General features: G+C 39.9%; 1 long non-coding RNA gene across 3 annotated transcripts; it reads left to right on the forward strand.

Moving 5' to 3' along the window:
- LOC142167858 (uncharacterized) lies at positions 1-22784 on the forward strand. Of its 3 annotated transcripts, XR_012698052.1 has the most exons (4): positions 1-326; positions 13090-13142; positions 13797-13855; positions 17950-18472. It is a non-coding gene; the product is annotated as an uncharacterized LOC142167858 (long non-coding RNA). The 3 variants fall into 3 exon arrangements; XR_012698054.1 differs by lacking the exons at positions 13797-13855; positions 17950-18472 and adding an exon at positions 22267-22784 and having other exon boundaries at positions 3-326; XR_012698053.1 differs by lacking the exon at positions 13797-13855 and having other exon boundaries at positions 3-326.
- Positions 22785-23035: the final 251 nt, after the last annotated feature.

A 23035-nucleotide genomic window follows, 5' to 3' on the forward strand; every position in this document is an offset into this window, starting at 1 on the left:
GACCCCCCAAACCGACCTAATTACCCTTTTGATCAGAGACGTTTTCCATCCTCAATCCAACGTTCCTCAAGCACCGACTCCCTTTCTTATAAACCCCTTTCAAACCCAAAACCACATTACCTCTCTGCCGCCGCCTCCATTCTCTCCTCTTCTCACCTCTCTCATCTCGAGAACCCTAATCCCACAAAATCCTAGATGACTGCAATCCATCGTTTCCTCAATCAATCAATGACCTGCTTACCTTTTATGGCTCCCCTCTTATGGTACTTGTTTAACTATGGTAAACAAGAGAGAGGTTGAGAGCAGATCTTCATCTTCTTGAAAAGGTATTCTACAGTATCCAAATCGGACATATTTAAACGAAAACTCTTTTGGTCATTTTGTTATATTGTTGTTGTCTCGTTATTACTTTACTTTTGATTGTTGAAAATTTTAAATTATAATTATTTTGCTTTGCTTTGTAGTTCATACATCTTTAAAAGTTACTAAAGTTTTAAACTTTAAAACTTCAGTGACTTGGATGTTAGTTACAACAGAAGCATATGGAGAGATATCAACCTGCACATAAAACGTGTAGTCTATTTCTACATTAGAAATATTACAACCCCTTATTTTTTTCAAACATAGTTCCTAGGTTGTCTGCCCATATTGCTTCATTGGCAAACACCGGAGGAACTATCAAAGAGTTTGTTGTTGTTTCTGTCATCTTGCTTGCTTCCTTGGCCAGCTTGTCTGCTACCTTATTGGCTTCTCTGTAGATGTGATTTACTTAAGGATGCCCCAGTGCTGCTAGGAGTGACCTGCATTCACATATAATAGTTTCATAAATCAGGTTGCCTTTATTGATACAGTGTATTACCTCAGTTCAATCTATGTTAACTTTCAAGGGTATGAAATTGTTTGAGACTGCCATTCTTAGTCCCTGCATGATAGTTGTTAGTTAAGAGTGGAGAGTGTTGGTGTAATTTATTTTTCCCATGAATTCCATAACCCAATCCCTACTGATATTTTATATTACTCCTCTTAATCCTCCTATAAACCCCTTTTGGAGAGTGGCACTGTCTGTGTTGAGTTTATAGTGGCCTCTCCTGGGAGGATGCCACTTGATTTGTAAGACGATGGTGGGTATGTCAGTGCATCCTCCAGCCATATGAATGAATTTAACAACTCTAGTTATGGCATTCTTACAACTGGCTCTCTTTTCTCATTAAAACAATTGTTGTTTCTAGTGAGCCAAATCTTCCATAAGCAGAATGGAATCAACTCACTCCATTTGAGGAGATAACTGAAGTTTGATATTATGGTTATTGAGGCTCATGTGGGCTAGGTTATCCCAAAATAGTTTGGTATTGTCTACAATTGACTATGACATGCTCAATGGATTCCTCCTGTTTGTTATAAAAGAAGCAACTAGGGTTCAGATTGATCCCCCTTTAATGCAGGTGTTTGCTAAAAGGAAGTCTGTCATGAGTCAACAACCATAAGAAGTATTTGATTTTGTTTGGCACATTTTTTTGACCAAATCCAGTTGAATTCCCTTTCTGGATTGTGGCACAGTTTAACAGATTGCTCAAGGACCATGGAGTAAGAAGACTTGGTAGAGAATAGCCCATTACAGGTTTTGTTCCACGTCATTTTATCTATTCTAAGAGGATTAGCATTCGAAATGGTGGAGTTAAAGCTAGAAATCACACTGTCGGGCAGCTTGAAAGAAAGATTCTTAGGATTCCAATGGTCATTAAAGAGACATGTGGCCAGAGTTCTATTTTTCTCTCCCCTATTAATGGGGCCACTAACCAAGGCTCTAAGGGGTTCTAAGTTTTGAATCCATCTGTCATTATATAGGTTAATTCTATCACCTTTATGCATTATTCACCTATTGGTTTCCCTGCTCACTTTTCACCCATTCCTAATAATTGTCCAAGTTCTAGAGGCAATGTGCATGTTGTGGTGATTGCTAGTGCGGTGCCTATGAAATAACACCCTAGCCCAAAATGCATTAGGGTTGTTATACATCCTCCATGCTAGGCTTGAATGGGTGGCAGTATTCCTAAGGTCAACTTTATGCACTCCAAGGCCCCTGCATCTCTAGGCTTAGTAATGATGCCCCACTTGATCAAGTGCTTCTTTTTCTTAATAATCGTAGTACCCCAGATGAAATTCCTTTGAATCTTCTCAATTTGGTCGCACACCTAGGCAGGTAACTTCATGTATTGCATGACATAACTAGGGATTCACCCCAGAGAGGACTTGGCTAAGGTATTTCTCCCAGCCATGTTCAAAAAGTTAGTTTTCTAGCCAGCTAGCTTAGCTTGCATACTATCAATGATAAACTGGAAGTCCCTATTAGTTGGCCTCTTATGAAAGATTGGAAAACCTAAATATTTCCCAAAAGAAGTGTTGGCCTTAATGTCCAAAACTAAGCTATCTATTGTATCATGTTGGTAGTTTGAGGAGAAGACAACTTTGGACTTTAGGGTATTGACCATTTGTCCAGATTGATAGCTGAAGTGGCGTAGTGTCTCCATGATGGTGGCACGGTTTTTGGTGTTTGCCCTTGAAAATATTTATATTAAACCCTGTGTTCATTATATCATGTTTAAATTGTTTAATTGTTGTAAGTGATCAACTTACATAGTTTTAGAGACTAGGTGCCATCACGATCATTAAGAAGGGATTTTGGATCGTAACAAGTTGGTATCAACGCTCTAGGTTCATAGATCTATGAGTCACGAGCAAGTTTAGTAGAGTCTTGTGGATCGGTACATAGACGTCTATACTTATTTTCGAGAGGCAATGGAACTATTAATAAATTCCACTTCTTTCATTCCCATCGTGCAGATTTATTGATTTCAGAGTTGAGCTTTTGTATTTCTATTCTCTCACAGATGGTGAGGACACATGCTACTGGATTAGCTGAGTAGACACCCGCGACCCCTGTTAGAGCCACGAGAGACCGGGGCTAAGGTAGAAGTTAAGGAGGGGCACGTGCTACAACTAGAGCACCTGCCAAAGCAGCAGCCGAGGAGCCACCAGTAGCTCCAATCGGGGAGCAGGCACCTGAGATGCCTGTTACTACCCATGGACTTCAGGAGACTTTAGCGCACTTCCTAAGCATGTTTGGTACATTGGCTCAGGCGGGATTGATCCCAGTTACACCAACTAATTCATAGGCTGGGGGAGGAGCTCAGACTCCCGCCGCCCGTATTCTAGAGCAGCGGGCTCATGTTGATCAGGTTTTATGTGTTATGCTGGTACAACCAGTGGTCGTAGTTCAGCTTGAGGTCAGGCCAACAACGTCAAAGGTGGAGTAGAAGAGGTTAGAGAGGTTTAAGAAGTATGATCCTCCTACTTTTAGTGGCGCAACTTCTGAGCAAGCATAGGGTTTTCTAGATAAGTCTCGCCATATTCTACTCACGATGGGCATAGTTGAGGTGAGTGGGGGTTGAACTTACTGCTTTCCAGCTGACGAGGTCAGCATATAGATGATGGTAGGCTTATGAGGAGAGTAGGCCAGTTGACGCAACTCTACTTACTTGGACTCAGTTTTCTGATATGAGGTCAGGCCAGCAACGTCAAAGGCAGAGCAGAAGAGGTTAGAGAAGTTCAAGAAGTATGATCCTCCAACTTTCAGTGGCAAAACTTATGAGGATGCGCATGGTTTTTTAGATCAGTGTCACCGTATTCTGCTCACGATGGGCATAGTTAAGGTGAGCGGGGTTGATCTTACTACTTTCCAGCTGACATGATCAGCATATAGATAATGGCAGGCTTATGAGTGGAGTAGGCCAGTTGACGCAGCTCCACTTACTTGGACTCAGTTCTCTGATCTGTCTTTGAGAGAGAGAGTTCCACAGACCCTCAGGGATGCGTGGCTGTTACACCCCATATTTTCGTACGTAAAAGTGCATCGTAAGCAAACTAACGTAAGACCAAAAATGAGATCATATTTAAAAGTATATAAAGTAAGTTATCATGTTACCTCGGAGGTTAAAAATATTGAGATCATGAATAACAAGTAAAAAGAGGGTTGGAAGGTTCAGAAGCTAAAGAAATGGAAGAAAATAATTTTTCGTCGAAAGTCGACAAGTTGGGAATGTTATAACCCGTACCTTTGGGGTGAGACTAGGGTTCTTAACATGATAAGAGGGTTATGTTATGATTTATTTTAGTCTTATGATAGTCATGTGCTATGTTTTGAGGTCAAGCGAGTTGTGGAACAAAAGTCGATGAAAGTCATCACAAGTTACGTTAATAAGTTTTACTGAAACTTTGGTCAAATGTCACTGCGATTTTCTCCCAATATACTTAGAGTTACGGAGGAAACACCCGTAAAATTGAAGATCTATGATTCTATTTTATAACGCATTAAACCATTTATCAATACGACATCGGAGTAGAGAGAGATATGCATTTTTTCAAGACTGTGCAGACTGATAGGTGACAAGTAGGTGTGTCACCTACTTGCTTAAATGAGAGGACTAAATATTTCCAAAAAGGGGCTATTTCGGGTAGGCAAAAGAGCCCTTTTAAGGGCTTATCTCCTGCAAATATTACACTCATTATATAGCAAAATAACCAGAGATAAGCCCCTACAAAAATTCTCCCAAATAATTGAACACAAACCCTAATTGATTTTCTATTCTTTTCCGGTTCTAGTTGGAGGAAAACCTAGGGTTTGAAGAACCAAGATAGGATATAAGATATTTAACAAATAAGGTAAGTATAGTGCTCTCTTTCATCCAATTTTTCTGCTATAAATGTATGGAAAGTCGTTCTATAATTGTAAGAACTCACGGGACGGTGATCGGAAACCGTGAGTTCGAGTTATTCAACTTGTAGTGGACTGTCTTGTGGGTTGTTGGATTGCGTGTTTTGCTAATATTTTTGGGCGTTTTGGAGGATAAAGGGTGTGGAGAAACACCACATAAATGCAGGGTGGTGGGCTGGTCATTCGTCATAACATTTTCGGGTTGTTTGACACTACTACGGTGGTCATTTTGTGTATGAAGAGATTGGTGTGTGTTGGGCTGTTTCGTAGTATTTTGTGGTGTATATAAGGTTGGAAAATAATGTATATATATTGTTATTGTTGTGTTCTTGTATTGTTGGTGTTATCTCGAATTGGGAGGAAGTAAATATCATAGAGAAGATGCTGCCCGTTTAATATAAAATAAGTTTGTCGTTCGTTGTGCGATAGTTGTACCTTTCGTAACATAATGATAGTATTACTATCGCTGTTGTAGATTAAGGTGCGAAGAGATGAGTTCAACGTGGTTATTGGAAAGATTGTGATAAGGTATGTTAAGGCTTAACCTTTTCTTCATTTAGGCATAATCCAGTAACTACATGTGTTTGATAACGAGACATAAAAAGAAGTTCGTATTCTTGAATTTATGTACATTCTCCTAGTCTCATAAGTTACAGTATTCTCCCTTATCGGGACTTTATATTCAGTTAAATATTATCTTCTTCCAGTCAAGAGATATATATATATATATATATATATATATATATATATATATATATATATATATATATATATATACACACACACACACACACACACACACTATTTTCACCACAATCGAGCAATAATTGGTGGGCAGGCCCCTATTGGGCAACCTCTGATCATATGGTAAGTTATATACCGAGCCTACTATGGCGGAGAACCTATGAGCGAGCCCAGAATGACGAGATACCAAGCCTAGTATGGCCGAGCACCTATGAGCGTGCCTACTACGGCCGGGCAATTACACGTACCGAGCCTTATAGGACCGGGCAACTATTTTACTTACTATATTAAGAGAGTTGAGTCAGTATCAGCAGGTAAGTATATCTCCAGATCATCTTTGACTTCCAGTTACTTTTCGTTTTTATATTATCAGTTCAGTTTCAGCTTTCAGCTATTCTATTGCCTTACATAGTCACTACATTATTTCGTACTGACGTCCCTTTCCTGGGGACGCTGCATTTCATGCATGCGGGTTCAGATAGACATATTGGTAGACCTCCTCCGTAGGTGTTGTACATGCTCAGCTTGATCGGTAAGCTTCACGTCCTTCGAAGTTGTCAAATCTAGGGTTTTGAGTACATATTGTGTATGTATGTATATATATTATGGGTAGGTCAGGCCTTGTTTCGACCACAGTACATCCAACAGTAGAGTCTTGTAGACATATCCTATCATTCAGTGCAGTATGTTGGGCTTGTTGGCATGATATGTATATTTTTGTTGGTTGTCAGTTGTAGTAGTTATGACGGCCCTGTTGGCCCAGCTTTATTCAGTCAGAGCTAGTTTCCATTTAGTTTTGTAATTTGTTTCACAAATTGTCTTGAAATGTGGCCCTATGGGCAAAGTATGACATTGTATGTTCAGAGTCCCTCAGTCTCAAGTTGGTATGCTCGGTTAAGTCAGGCACCGGGTTCCGCTCTCCCCCCTCCCCCCAAGGTTTGGGACATGACAAACTTGGTATCAGAGCAGTTCTATCCTAGGGAGTCTACAAGCCGTGTCCAGTAAGGTCTCGTTTATAGATGTGTTGTGCACCACATTATATAAGCGGGGAACTACATGGCATTTAGGAGTTGGTTACCCTTCTTTCAAATCTAAATCGTGCTGTAGAACGGAGTTATAGGAAATTTGAGTTAAACTTATGTGTTGGTGTTTGCAAATAGAGATAACAGTGACTAGGAAGACTACGGCTAGTCGGAGGAGAGATACAATAGTTGGTGAGGGAACCAGCAGGGTACCCTCAGTAGATGGGGCCCAGTCTTAGGCCCAGTGCGAGACCCCTACTCAGCCATTACCGGCTCCTCCACCACCTAAGGAGATTCCTAGGGATACTACACATCTAATCCCCTTCCATCTCCACCAGATCAGGACTTGAGGAGTGCGGTGCATTTGTTGACATAGTTGGTAGCTACCCATCAACAAGCTAGGGCATCAACTAGTGCATGATCTTCTAAGGGGTCTAGGAGTTCAAGGGTCCGAGTGTTTATTGCCTTGAGTCCCCTATAGTTTATGGGGACAGATCAGAGGGAGGACCTGCAGGATTTCGTAGATCAGCTTCATAGGATCTATCAGGTTATGCATGCCACGGAGAGAGAGGCAGTTGATCTGGCAGCTTTTTGACTCCGAGATATAGCCGTCCTTTGGTACGAGGGATGGGAGAGGTCCAGGGGACATGATGCACATCCAGCTATTTGAGAGAATTTTTTAGATGCCTTCCTTGACCAGTACTTACTGTAGGAGGTCTGATAGGCTCGAGTCGATCACTTTCTAGACCTCAAGCAGGGCAATATGAGCGTTCGAGAGTATAGTCTCCATTTTGACTCATTGGCCAAATATGCTCCACCAATAGTTGCTACTATGCGGGATAAGATCCATATGTTTATAGCAGGGTTGGCCCTAGAGTTGACCGAGGCATGTGATACCGCTGCATTGCAGGATAATATGGATATCTCTCGGATTCAGGCATTCGCCCAGTATATAGAAAGGGGCAGGTGTCAGTAGTAGGGTACAGAGAGGAGCGAGCAAAGGCAGCGTAAGGGGATGAGATTTGCCAGGTCTCAGGAGCAGTCTCAGGATTGTTATAGCCCCCAATACTTCGCACGACCACCTAGGCCTCCACCGCCTCAGTTACAAGGTTACAGGTATGACCGCTATGCTCAGTCAGGACTAGGTGAGAGCTCATGGGCATTGGGTTTGCAGTGACATCCAGGTTCAGGGCAGACATGGTCATTTCTGCTGCGGTTTGACTTTTGTGGTAGAGGACACTTGGGCCAATGCCGAGCAGGTTCTGACACTTGTTATACATGTGGGTGTTTGGGGCATATGATGCGATATTGCCCAAATAGAGATTCTGGGGGTATGGCACAACCAACGATTTCAACAACAGGATCATCTATGTTCGTGTATCCTTCAGGGCGCTAGTCTCAGTCTTCAGCTAGTAGAGGTCGAGGAAGAGGTAGAGGTTCCAGTTCAGGCGGTAATATGAACTGTATCTATGCTTTAGTGGGTCGACAGGTCCAGGAGTCTTCACCAGACATTATGATAGGTATATTGACTGTTTGCTCTCACGATGATTATGCCTTGATAGATCCATGATCTACTTTATCGTATATTACCCCATTTGTCGCGGGGAAGTTTGGTATAGTGCCTGAAATACTAAGTGATCCTTTTGCGGTATCTACACTGGTCAGAGAACGGATTATTGCTAGACGGGTTTACTGAGGTTGTACGGTGATAGTTTGTAGTCATCAGACCTCAGCCAATCTAGTTGAGCTAGAGATGATGGATTTTGATGCTATCATGGGCATGGAATGGTTGGCAGCTTTTTATGCAATAGTTGATTGTCGAGAAAAGGTAGCCAGATTTCATTTTTCGGGTGAGCCAGTCCTTGAATGGGTAGGTAATACAGCGACACCCAGAGGTAGGTTTATTTCATATCTGAAGGCGAGGAAAATGATCGCAAAAGGGTGCATTTATCATATTGTGCGAGTTAGAGATGCATATGCTGAGATACCTATACTTTAATCTATTATAGTAGTTAGAGAGTATGCAAATGTGTTTCCAGATGAGCTTCCAGGTATTCCTCCAGAGTGAGAGATTAATTTTAGCATCGATTTGCTTCTGGGAACTCAACCAATATCCATCCCTCTGTATAGAATGACACCTACTGAATTGAAGGAGTTGAAGGAGCAGTTAAAAGATTTGCTGGAGAAAGGTTTCATCAGGCCTAGTACCTCACCTTGGGGTGCACCAGTACTGTTTGTGCGGAAGAAAGATGGCTCGCTGAGGATGTGTATCGATTATAGGCAGCTGGACAAGGTAACTGTTAAGAATAAATATCCACTTCCAAGGATCGATGACTTGTTTAACCAGTTGCAGGGGGCAAGATTCTTTTCAAAAGATAGATTTGAGGTCAGGGAACCACCTGGTCAAAGTTTGGGACAAAGATATTCTAAAGACAGCCTTCAAGATCTGATATGGCCACTTCGAGTTCCTTGTCATGTCCTTCGAGTTGACAAATGCACCCGTCGTATTTATGGACTTGATGAATAGCGTATTCCGGCCATTTCTAGATCTGTTCGTGATAATATTTATTGATGATATTCTAGTTTATTTACATTCAGAGGAGGAGCATGCGGACCACCTGCGAGCGGTACTCCAAACCATCCGTGATCGTAAGTTGTATGCTAAGTTTTCTAAATGTGAGTTCTGGTTGAAGTCTATAGCATTTTTGGGGCATACTGTATCCGATGATGGTATAAAGGTAGATACTCAGAAGATTGAGGCCGTGAAATCCTGGCTTAGGCCTACCACTCTGACAAAGGTTCGTTGCTTTATAGGCTTAGCATGATACTACCAGAGGTTCGTAGAGGGGTTTTATTCCCTTTCGGCACAATTGACGAAGCTGACATAGAAAGCTACTAAGTTTTAGTGGATAGAGGCTTGCGAGTGGAGTTTCCAAGAGCTTAAGAACAGGTTGAACTCAGCATCAGTTCTAACACTTCTAGAGGGTCTAGAGGGTTATGCCGTGTATTGTGATGCCTCAGGTGTCGGGTTAGGATATGTCCTGATGCAACATGGGAAAGTAGTTGCGTACGCTTCAAGGTAGTTGAGGAAGCACAAGAGGAATTATTCGTCCCACAACCTCGAGCTAGCTGCGGTTGTCCATGCACTTAAGATATGGCAGCATTATTTATATGGTGTTCATGTGGATGTATTTATAGATCATAAGATCCTGCAATATATCTTCAAGAAAAAAGAGTTGAATTTGTGACAAAGGTGATAGCTAGAGTTATTGAAAGATTATGACGTTAACGTTCTCTACCATCCAGGGAAAGCTAATGTTGTAGAAGATGCCTTAAGTCGTCGATCTATGGGTAGCTTAGCACATGTAGAAGCTGAGAAAAGAGAATTAGCTAGAGAGCCTCATCAATTGGCTTGTTTGGGGGTTCAATTATTAGATTATGACGATGGTGGAGTTGTACTCCAAAACACTACAAAATTATCTCTCATAGCTGAAGTAAAGGAAAGGTAGTACGAGGACCTAGAGTTGGTCGAGTTGAGAGAGAAAGTTCCGCAGTAGAAAAAGCCTCTGTTAGAGCTCAAGGAAGATGGGGTTCTCAGATACAAGGGTCGTCTGTGTGTCCCATATGTAGTAGGGCTACGAGGAAGGATTATGTCCGAGGCACATTACTCGTGGTACTCCATTCATCCTGGGTTGACGAAGATGTATCATGACATTAAGGATGTGTACTGGTGGAATGATATGAAGAAAAACATTGCTGAGTTTGTCGCCAGTGTCCTAGTTGCCAGCAAGTGAAGGTAGAGTACTAGAAGCCTGGAGGGCTAATACAGACTATAAAGATCTTGATATGGAAATGGGAGGCGATAAACATGGACTTTGTCACAGATTTGCCTCATTCAGATCATAAGTTTGATTCTATATAGGTGATAGTCGACAGGCTCACGAAATCAGCCCATTTCCTACCGGTGAGATCTACATATACATCCGAATATTATGCGAAGTTATATATTAAAGAGATAGTACGGCTACACGGAGTACCAGTATCTATTATATATATAACTGTGGGGCCCAGTTTACAACACATTTTTGGAGGTCATTTCAGAGAGGTCTAGGGACTCAGGTGAATCTCAGCACAACTTTTCATCCACATACTAATGAACAAGCCAAGCGCACAATTCAAATGCTCGAGGATATGTTACAAGCATATATGTTGGATTTTAAAAGAAGTTGGGATGAACATCTACCTCTTATCGAGTTTGCATATAATAACAATTACCACTCCAATATCCAGATGACTCCGTACGAGGCTTTGTATGGGCATAAGTGTAGATCTCCTATAGAGTGGTTCGATGTTGGAGAATCTGGGTTACATGGGCCAGACTTGGTTCAGCAGGCCGTAGATAAAGTAAAGCTTATCTAGGAGCGACTGCTGCCAACTCATAGTCATCAGAAGTCATATTCTGACGTGCGGTGACGAGACTAAGAGTTTGGGGTTGATGACTGGGTATTATTAAAGGTGCCTATGAAGGGCGTGATGAGGTTTGGAAAGAAAGGCAAGCTTATCCCACGGTATATTGGGCCTTGTAGGATTATTCGAAGAATGGCCCGAGTAGCTTATGAGTTAGATTTGCCATCGGAATTGGAGTCTGTCCATATGGTTTTTCACATATCTATGCTATAAAAGTGCATTGGCGATCCTACTCGAGTAGTGCCCACTGATGCTGTACAGATCACGGAGGACTTATCATACGAGGAAGTTCCAATTTCCATCCTACACCGACAAATTTGCAAGCTACGAAATAAGGAGGTAGCCTCTATAAAAGTTTAATGGAGAAGCAAGAATGTGGAAGAGATGACATGGGAAGCGGAGGAATAAATGAAGTCAAACTGAAGATATGGCTCGAGATGGGATACTTCATCACTGCTCTATTCAAGCCAATAGGTCATCAAGTAATCTCTTATTTTTGCCTTTCAATATTTATGATTGACGACCGTGTGAGGCCAAGTGTTGCTATTTATGGACATTGGCCATGTGTGGCATATATAGTATGTTTTCTGGCTGCGTGCAAGTTGGTTTTAGTCTAGTGTACGGAGGAGACTCTAGCAAAATTTTCCGAAGTCTCTAAGAGTAAACATTCGAGGAAAAATGTTCCTAAGGGAGAAATGATGTTACACCCCATATTTTCGTACGTAAAAGTGCGTCGTAAGCAAATTAATGTAAGACCAAAAATGAGATCATATTTGAAAGTATATAAAGTAAGTTATCATGTTACCTCGGAGGTTACAAATATTGAAGATCATGAACAACAAGTACAAAGAGGGTTGGAAGATTCAGAAGCTAAATGAATTGAAGAAAATAATGTTTCGTCGAAAGTTGACAAGTTGGGAATGTTATAACCCGTACCTTTGGGGTGAGACTAGGGTTTTTAACATGATAAGAGGGTTATATTATGATTTATTTTAGTCTTATGATAGTCATGTGCTAAGTTTTGAGGTCAAATGATTTGTGGAACAAAAGTCGATGAAAGCCATCACAGGTTACGTTAATATGTTTTACTGAAATTTGGTTCGAATGTCACTGTGATTTTCTCCCAATATACTTAGAGCTACGGGGTGATCCACACATCAAATGGATGATTTATGAGTCTATTTTCTAACGCATTAAACCGTTTTTCAATACAACATTCGAGTAGAGAGAAATATGCATGTTTGCGAGACTGCGCAGACCGCTAGGTGACAAGTAGGTGTGTCACCTACTTGCTTAAATGAGAGAACTAAATATATCCAAAAAGGGGCTATTTAGGGTCGGCCAATGAGACCTTTTAAGGGATTATCTCCTGAAAATATTACACTCATTATATAGCAAAATAACCAGAGATAAGCCCCTGCAAAAATCCTCCCAAAACAATTGAACACAAATCCTAATTGATTTTCCCTTCTTTTCAAGTTCTAGTTGGAGGAAAATCTAGGGTTTGAAGAACCATTATTGGAGCTGGGATATTCAACAAATAAGGTAAGTATAGTGCTCTCTTTCACCCAATGTTTCTGATGGAAATGTATGGAAAGTCGTTCTATAATTGTAAGAACCCACGGGACGGTGATCGGAAGCCGTGGGTTCGAGTTATTCCACTTGTAGTGGACTATTTTGTGGGTTGTTTCATGTTGCTATTAGATTGTGTGTTTTCCTACTGTTTTAGGGAGTTTTGTAGGAGGAAGGGTGTGGAGAAACACCACATAAATGCAGGGTGGTGGGCTGGTCATTCATCGTAATATTTTTGGTCTGTTTGATACTACTACGGTGGTCGTTTTGTGTATAAAGAGATTAGTGTGTGTTGGGCTGTTTTGTAGTATTTTGTGGTGTATATAAGGTTGGAAAATAATGTATATATGTTATTATTATTGTGTTATTCTGTTGTTGGTGTTATCTCTAATTGGGAGGAAGTAAAGATTATAGAGGAGATGTTGTCTGTTTTAATATAAAATAAGTTTTTGTTCGTTATCCGATAGTTGTACCTTTCATAACTTAATGATAGTATTATTATTGTTGTTGTAGATTAAGGTGCGAAGAGACGAGTTCAACGTGGTTATTGGAAAGATTGTGATAAGGTATGTTAAGGCTAAACCTTTCCTTCATTTTGGCATGATCTCGTAACTACATGAGTTTGATAACGAGGCATAAAGAGAAGTTCGTATTCCTGAACTTATGTACATTATCCTAATCTCATAAGTTACAGTATTCTCCCTTATCAGGACTTTATATTCAGTTAAGTATTATTTTCTTCTAGTCAAGAGAGTAGAGGGTCTATATATATATATATATATATATATATATATAGTATTACAGTATTTTCACCACCATCGAGCTATAATCGATGGATAGGCCCCTATTGGGCAACCTCTGATCAGATGGTAAGTTATATACTGAGCCTACTGTGGATGAGTGCCTATGAACGAGCCCAGAATTGCCGAGATACCGAGTCTAGTATGGCCGAGCATCTATGAGCAAGCCTACTACGGCCGAGCAGTTACACATACCGAGCCTTATAGGGCAAGACAACTATTTTACTTACTATATTGCGAGAGTTGAGTCAGTATCAGCAGGTAAGTATATCTCCATATCATCTTTGACTTCCAATTACTTTCAGTTATTACATTATCAGTTCAATTTCAACTTCCAGTTATTCTATTGCCTTACATACTCGGTACATTATTTCTTACTGATGTCTCTTTCCTGGTGACGTTGCATTTCATGCATGCAAGTTTGGATAGACAGATTGGTAGGCCTTCTCCGTAGGTGCTGTCCGTGCTCAGCTTGATCGGTAAGCTCCACGTCCTTTAGAGTTGTCGGGTCTAGGGTTTTGAGTACATATTATGCATATATGTATATATATTATGGATAGGTCGGTGCCTTGTTCCGACCACAATACATCTATCAGTAGAGGCTTGTAGACATATCATGTCAATCAGTGCAGTATGTTGGGCTTGTAGGCCTGGTATGTATATTTTTGTTGGTTGTCAGCTATAGTAGTTATGACATCCTTGTCGGCCCAACTTTATATTGATGTTCAGTCAGAGCTAGTTTCCGTTCAATTTTATATTTTGTTTCACAAATTGTCTTGAAATGTGGCCCTATGGGCAAAGTATGACATTTTATGTTGAGAGTCCCTCAGTCTCAAGTTGGTACGCTTGGTTAAGTGAGGCACCGGATGCCGCTCTCGCCCCCCAGGTTTGGGATGTGGCAGTGGCACTCTGAGTTTGAGCAGTTGCGGTAGGGGTCTATGACCGTGCTCGAGTATGTTGCGAGATTTAGTGAGCTATCTCGTCATGCACGTGCTTTGTTTTCTACTATTAGAAAGAGAGTCTGCAGTTTTATCGAGGGGCTCAGTTATGATCTCAAACTTGGGATGGCATGGGAGCTGGAGACTGATACTCCATTCCAACAGGTTGTGGATATTACTAGGAAGATGAAGTGTATTCATAGTTAGGAGATGGGGGGATAGTGAGGCCAAGAGGCCTCGAGGTCATGGAGGATTAAGTGGATTATACTATGCGGCTCTGACCCATCATGGCGGGGGCTCTATCAGTCGGTGAGTTCAATCCGTACTTTAGGTTACCCGTAGTGCTCCCGCTAGCTAGGGACCCAAGGGTACTCGTATCGGACAACCATATTTCAGTATGCCTACTGTACAGGGTTCCTACAAAAGTTATTCCAGTCATCTGGCACAGACTCAGTACCAACAACCACGTCCGCATATAGGTTATTATTGGTGTGGTGATACTAGGCACATTATAAGAGATTGTCCCAGACTCCAGAGAGGTGGACTTCATCAGAGTACTCAGGATATGGGTTCCACTCTAGTTGTTACTCCACCTGTACATCCAGCTAGATGTGGAGGACATACATGTAGAGGGCGTCCTAGCAGGAGAGGTTAGGCTCGTTGTTATGATTTTCCTGATAGGGTCGAGGCCGTTCACCAAATAATATTATTATAGGTCTAGTTCCGGTTTGTCATAGAGATACATTAGTTTTATTTGATCGGGTAGTCTTTATTAGTATGAGTCATCCTAACTTGCTTCACATATGGATATGTTTCGTGATTCTTGTACTCCGTTTATGTGTCTGCACTTGTTGAGGGGTCCTACTGTGGTAGACCATGTTTATCGTTCTAGTTTGTTCACTATTGAGGGTTATGAGACTAGGATGAAATTTCTTTTACTTAATATGACAGGTTTTGATGTATTTGCTAGATAATTTGGCCACAATTTATGATTTTGTTCCACAAGGTGAGGTAGTGAAATTTTTTCGATTGGTATGATGTCTATTCTACTTGTGATTCATAGTTGAGAATGGGACCCTTGCATTTTGTGTGGATCGGTATGTTTGGACTGGGCTATGTGACACGATATAGTTATGTTAGGATGAGATTCTTTGTGATTAGTTAATATATTTTATTTCTCCCTTGTGGAATGGATTCGTAGTAAGATACTAATGGGGAGTGGTAATTGTTGGACTGGTTGGATAGTTTTCTCATGTGTTTCTCTTTCCACCTTCAGTTATATTCGAGGTGTGCTTGTTAGGTTCGGATTGCAACGTATGTGTTTAGGTCATGTTTGGTGTAGCTTGTTGGTCGGTGGGTGGTTAGGAGTTTTCATATGTTTCTTACATTATTAGCAGTGTTTTGACAGTTTGGAACAATGTTTTAGTTGTTATGAGGTTATTTACCGGTATCGGGTTTGATGATGGGCAGTTATTCTGATCAGAGTTATTGCTATGTGCTTATGAGCGATGGGTTACGTCATGTGGTTATACCTTGTGGATGTATTCATGATCTGTTGCAGCTGTTTGGGGTCGACACAATGTGTGTATGTGAGAATCGGGTCTTAGGAGGAGGCGTGAGTGATGAGATTTGGTTCTAAGGTTTGTGAACTAAGGATGAAGGAAGGATCTTCGATTAGGTGGTATTAACGGGCTTATATGGATTGAGGTGATGTGGGATCGTCGTGGGTATGCGCATGGTGAGTTTATTCAGTGAATTGATGGCTTTGGAATGACTCTTGGCACATTCGAGGACGAACATTTGTTTAAAAGAGGGGGAATATAACGACCCAACCAGTCGTTCTGAGCTTTAGCATCCTGTTTGGTGGTTTAAGGTCTTAAATAGCTTCATATTATGTATTATGACTTCTCTATATGGTCAGTTTTGGTTTTCGTGCGATTCAGAATTGATTTGGAAGAATGATTCTCATTTAAGAAGCCTTAAGTTGGAAGAGTTGATCAAGTTTGACTTTTTGCGTATTTGATCTCGGATAGGAGTTTTGATGGTTCCATTAGGTTTGGATGGTGATTTTAGACTTGGACATATGACCGGAATTGGATTCAGATGTTCCTAGGTTGATTTGGCACTTTTTGGCGAAGTTGGCAATCTGAAGGTTTAGAATTTTTTTAAGTTTGACCATGTTTTGACTTTATGGATATCGGGTTCGGATTTCAGTTTCAGGACTTGGAACATGTCCATTTTGTCATTTGAAACTTGTCTGCAAAATTTGGAGTCATTCCAAGTTGGTTTGATTGGAATCAGACGCATGGTTGTGATTTTAGAAATTCATTAAGTTCATGTGTTTTGGTGTCCGATTCGTGATTTTGGATGTTATTTTGGTGTTTTGATTGTGCGAACGAGTTCGTATGATGTATTTAGTCTTATGTGGATGTTTGGTGTGGAGCATTGAGGGCTCGGGTGAGTTTCGGACGTGTTCCGGAGGTTTTGAGGAAGGTTCATATTTGCTTGTGTTTTTGTTCTCGCATTTACGAAACAAGGGTCGCATTTGCGACTATCGCTTTTACGTAATAGAGACCGCATTTGAAAAGAAGTAGTGGACTGGCAAGTTTCATATTTGCGAAGCCAGCCTCACAAGTGCGATAGAGGCCTCACTTTTGCGAAAGGCTAGAGTTCGCATTTGCGACATTTTTGTCGCTTTTGTGATTTGTTCAGGAATTTTCAAGCTTTACTCTTTTGCGAGATTTTGCAAATAACGTAAGGGTTTAATTTTGGGACTTAGCTTCATTTATCATATTTTTTAGCCCTAGACTCGATGGGAGGCGATTTTCATACCAAACTATTAGGTAAATGATTTTGATCCATTTTTTATTACATAACATGATTGTTTATGAGATTTAACATCTAAATCATGAGATTTGAAGAGAATCTTTTTTGTATTTTGACTACTTTTTGAAAAATAAAAAATTGAGATTTGAGAGACGAATTTGACTCGGATTTGAAAACCAAACACATATTTGGACTCGTGGGGATATGGGTAGTCAAGATCGACCTTGACTCGGGATTTGACTGGCAGACCCGGGGTTAACTTTTGTTGACTTTTTGAAAATTGTGTAAAAAACTTTACTTTATTAATTGAAATTGATTTCTCTTGCATTGTTTGATATTATTAAGTCAATTTTGGTTAGATTTGAGCCGAGCAGAGGTGAATTTTAGAGGAAAAAGCTTTTAAGAGTATTGATTAAGGGCTTTGGAGGTAAGTGTCTTGCCTAACTTTGTGGGGGGGAAAATACCCCTTAGGATTTGGTCTAATTGCATTATTTGAATTATGTGAAAGATGTGTACACGAGGTGACGAGTGTGTACCCGAGTTTATATGTAAAAATTGACCGATTTACACTCTTAGGTTATTAATTCTTTTAATTGAAGTTGTTGTTATATGAAATATCTTTCATTGTCGAGTTATTTCCCGTTTTATTTTGTCGTTGTTGAAATTCTTGTATGCATTGTTGTTGAGCCACGGGCTATTGATGTGTGGCTATAATTCCATAGTTTCGTACATTATGTGCCTTGCATTTTACATGCTTTAATGATAAATTACACTTTATTTGTGCATAATGGAGTCTATTTTATGTGTAGGTGAATTAGAGATGAAAGTAGAGCAAAAGGGATACTTAAACGTTAAAAGTGTGCCCGAGAACAGTGAAAAGGAGAGACCTGGCGAGGCCAGCCTAAGGCCAGGCTGGACCAGGCTTTAGCCTGGCGAGGCCAGCCAAATTCCAGGCGTTAGGCTGGCGACGCCAGGCCTGAGGCCAGGTCCAATCCGAGTTTTGAAGACTTAATTCGTTTCGGGTTTGACTAGGACTCGGCCCACACGTTTAGGGTTTCTTCTACACATATAAATAGACATAAAACACCACTTGGAGAGAATGTTTTTCAGCAGCCAGAGGCAAGGAAAGCTAGTGGAATCACCTCTTGGGAGTTAGAATCATCTATTTCTACATCTTTTCATCTTTAATCTGTATTTTAATTATGCAAAATATTTGGGATATTGTTACTATGAGTATGAGTAGCTAATTTCCTAATCTAGGGTTTTGATGGAACCTATTGAAGGATGATTTTATTGTTACATTAATATAGATTTGCCGTAGTATTTTCACTATTTGTTCAACTATATTATTTTTGTGGTTGACTGAATGGCCCTCAATTAGCTGTGCCTATTTAGTATGTATTACTCGGGAGAGAGTACATATTTAGGTAGTTGTTGAACAGCATCACTCCTAAACGTATATGAGGGATCAATACGAAATTTTAAAGGTGGATTTAGGGATAACGAAACCTTGATGCGATCTGAGTGAGTTGTACTTAATGCCAGCTAACGTAATTCGAGAGAATATGCCTAGTAAATTGTGGTAATTACTCGGGAGAGAGTTACGGCAGTTAGAGTGCTCATGGTCGATAGAGAAGACTTAGGCAAATTTGTAGGAAACGTAGAGGAAAGGATTCCGACAATTGGGAAAATCTTAACTCTAGACCTCCTTAGTCTTGTCTAGAATTTCATCCATGTTAGTTGATAATTTTACTGCTTTATAATATTTGCTAGTTAATTAGTAGAAATAAAAATCAAATCTTTATAACTAGAAAATTATTTGAACTTGTGTTTCTTTGCAATATTGAACAGCTGTAGCTAAGCCTTAGTTCTCTGTGGGATTCGACTCCGGACTTGTAAACCGGATTATATTTGCAATGACCGCTTAGTCCTTTTTATAAGACATAGTTGGGAGTGATCAAATTTTGGCGCCATTGCCGGGGAACTAACGGTTTAGTTGTAGGTGTTTATATTGCAAAGAAATACATTGCTAGGTTGATAAAGAAACACTTATAGCTGTAGGTGTATATATTGCTAGGTTGCAAGTTTGAACTTTTATTTTTGCTTTCTTGTATTTGATTTTTTTGTTTTATTTGTTTTACTTGTTAATTTTTTAAAAACAGACATGACATCTTGGAATTATATGAGTTTTGATGTTGGTAATTCTACTTTTGATCCTCCTTATGCATATAGTGGAGGAAACCACCCGGGATAAGATTGTCAAAATATTCCCGAGAGCGAGTTATGTGCACCAACTCAATATTATGTGTGGAATGTGTGTGATATGTGTGGTGGTCAAGATAGTCACTTTCATGGTTGTGCTTATATTTTTTATGTTTTCCCAACCCCTTACTTTGATGGTTCTTCTTTTTCTTGTGAAGTTAATAGGAATAAAGAACCCAGGGAAGATGACCTGAAAGAGATCAAGAATATGTAAAAGTACCTTGTGGAACAATACGATATGTTAAAGTGCATTGTGGAACAAAATAGTAAAAGACAGCTGCAGATAGAAAGGCAAGAGGAAACTATTCATAACTTGAAAGTTCAAGTGAGTCAACTGGTTGAAGATCTTAATGATCAACAAGCCAATATTGTGAATAGTATCCAGGAAGAGCGTGAATTAGATGCAGAAATTGAGGTACCAATAGAGAGGTCCATAGTAGAACACCAACAATCAATCAAACTAGAATTTGATGATGCCGATGTTGTAGAAGAGATACTAGAGTCAAGCAAGGACATTGATGATATATATTTAGTTGACTCTAGTGTCATTAGTGTTGAAGATGTAGGAAGTCCCAATGTTCATGTAGTTGAGCACATTGGTCCACACTCCAAGTATTTTTCCACATTGTGTTTGGATGATGATATAGAAATAGAGTCATCCGAGCCACTTGAGGAGTCAAGGAATGAGGAACAAGGTGCCTACATTCTAAAATTCTTCTTGCCACAAAGTCGGGAATACACATCTCATCTAAAGGCCAAGAAGTTCAGAATACTACATTGTTTTATTGGGTAGTCAGATTCATTCCACCATCCCAGGAGAATGATCATAGAGCATAATCAAAACTTGGGGTCCAATTCATAAGTTCAAAGTGGAGGCAGAAAGTGATTCGCGTCGTGCCGCGACGTTAAATCAAGCGCTTGTTGGGAGGCAACCCAGCTTTACTACTTTCTTTTATTATTTTTTTATTTTTGGTATTGTCGATTTTTGATTTTCTAGGAGCATGGAAAGAAAAGCTATTGGAAGGATGCAACAGCAAACCAGATGGTTGGAACTAAGTGTGAGGTACCCGCACGAAGGACCAAGCCTGGGAGAAGTCTGAGTACCCCATGAGCTGCTGATTCTTCGGTCTTTGGCCTACCAGGGAGTTTCTTTTACCCTCTTATTAGTTATGGTGTGCATTGGGGACAATGCACAATTTTAAGTGTGGGGTGAGGAGATTGTCTGGGTGACTTTCTATGCTATTTTAGTTATGTTAATTTAATTGAATAAATGTTTTAGAGAACAGAAATAGAAAAGATTGGACTTTTCCAAATGGATCTATTAGACAATTTTCTTGAGGGATTTCAGTCGAAAGAAAAAAGACAAAAAGATTTTCTTTTGTTAGGTAGTGTAGCAATTCCCCCTTGGTTTTTCTTTGTGCCGCGGTTCTTTTCCAAGGGTTTTGTTTGAACCGGGTGTAGTTAGTTTTATTTTTTTAGGAATAGGAACCATTGTGATATAAATTGAATTGAAGCAATATCTCTTGACTTTGTTATGCCTTAAGAATAGTTAGTACTATAGTTGTGACACTTATGCTCGGTTTATGACTCTCGCATAAGTACCTGAAATCGTAGATTCTTAATTTTGCTTAACTGCTTTGACTCGAGTGTCGTGATGAAACCAATCCTGAATGAATGATGTGCCATGTCTGTGTGAGGTTTTGTATGTATTCTATGCATTACATTTGATGTCTAGAACTTGCCCCGTGTGTTTGTAAAGCGAAATAGTAGTATTGTTCAGTCTAGGTAGTGATATAGGCATTTCTTTGTTAAGCCAGATATATAAAGTTTTCCCACCTAAATGAAATGTATCATAGTTAACCCCGTTGAGTCTATAATCCTGTTTCTTTGGTAACCACATTACAAGTCGTACCCCTTTGTTTTAATCGACCATATATTTGAACCTTTTCACCTCTCATGAGCACTTGAATTGTTATGAACTTTTTAAAAGTTAAAGTGTAGGGTGGTTGGTTCGGCTTTTGTGTGGAACTAATGAAATAAGGAGAAATGTGCACTATTTTGAAAAAGTAAGAGCCACTTGAATTGAAAAAGAAAGAAAAGAAAAATTAGCTATATTGCTGTGAAAAATATTCCTTGATAGTGGTGACTCTTGACGTAATTGTGCTTAAAGAAATATGGAGTAAATATAAATTGAAGTGAAGGTGGAATGTTTGGCTTGGCATAAGTATGGGATGTGTGTTAAAGTATATGTATTGAAGTGCTTTAAGAGAGGTGTAGTCACTCATATCCAAATGTATCCTACCCGAACCGCATCCTACATTACAACTAATGAAAGTCCTACTTGATCTTTAACTGAATGAACTCGATTAGTAGACTATTACACTATGGGCAAGCCTATGGTGCATCTTTTGTAGCATAAGAATGTTATTTCTGAGAGCGAGTGAATTCTTCCTATCTTGAGTTCCTACGGTCTTAAAATTTATTGTGTGTGGAACTAATCTCTTTTGTTGTGTGAGGGAATGTGATTCATAAAGGAAAGGTAATGTTGTTGACATCCATGTTAGAGTAAGTAAGTGAATTGTGAATAAGGCATGGTATTTGTGAGTCGAATCTTGAGGCGAGGATGTCACATTTGTGTGCTTAAAATATTTAAAAAATCTTGGTGTAATGAGTTAGGAGAATTGCTTAAAAAGGTCGTATATATAAGTGTAGATTGATTGCTCGAGGACGAGCAATGTTTAAGTGTGGGGTATTGATGTGTGGCTATAATTCCATAGTTTCGTACATTATGTGCCTTGCATTTTACATGTTTTAATGATAAATTACACTTTATTTGTGCATAATGGAGTCTGTTTTATGTGTAGGTGAATTGGAGATGAAAGTAGAGCAAAAGTGATACTTAAACGTTGAAAGTGTGCCCGAGAACAGTGAAAAGGAGAGACTTGGCGAGGCCAGCCAAAGGCCAGGCTGGACCAGGCTTTAGCCTGGCGAGGCCAGCCAAATTCCAGGCGTTAGGCTGGCGACGCCAGGCCTGAGGCCAGGTCCAATCCGAGTTTTGAAGACTTAATTCGTTTCGGGTTTGACTAGGACTCGGCCCACACGTTTAGGGTTTCTTCTACACATATAAATAGACATAAAACACCACTTGTAGAGAATGTTTTTCAGCAGCCAGAGGCAAGGAAAGCTAGTGGAATCACCTCTTGGGAGTTAGAATCATCTATTTCTACATCTTTTCATCTTTAATCTGTATTTTAATTATGCAAAATATTTGGGATATTGTTACTATGAGTATGAGTAGCTAATTTCCTAATCTAGGGTTTTGATGGAACCTATTGAAGGATGATTTTATTGTTACGTTAATATAGATTTGCCGTAGTATTTTCACTATTTGTTCAACTATATTATTTTTGTGGTTGACTGAATGGCCCTCAATTAGCTGTGCCTATTTAGTATGTATTACTCGGGAGAGAGTACATATTTAGGTAGTTGTTGAACAGCATCACTCCTAAACGTATATGAGGGATCAATACGAAATTTTAAAGGTGGATTTAGGGATAACGAAACCTTGATGCGATCTGAGTGAGTTGTACTTAATGCCAGCTAATGTAATTCGAGAGAATATGCCTAGTAAAT

This window comes from Nicotiana tabacum, chromosome 13 (assembly GCF_000715075.1).
Source record: "Nicotiana tabacum cultivar K326 chromosome 13, ASM71507v2, whole genome shotgun sequence".
Taxonomy (NCBI): Eukaryota; Viridiplantae; Streptophyta; class Magnoliopsida; order Solanales; family Solanaceae; genus Nicotiana; species Nicotiana tabacum.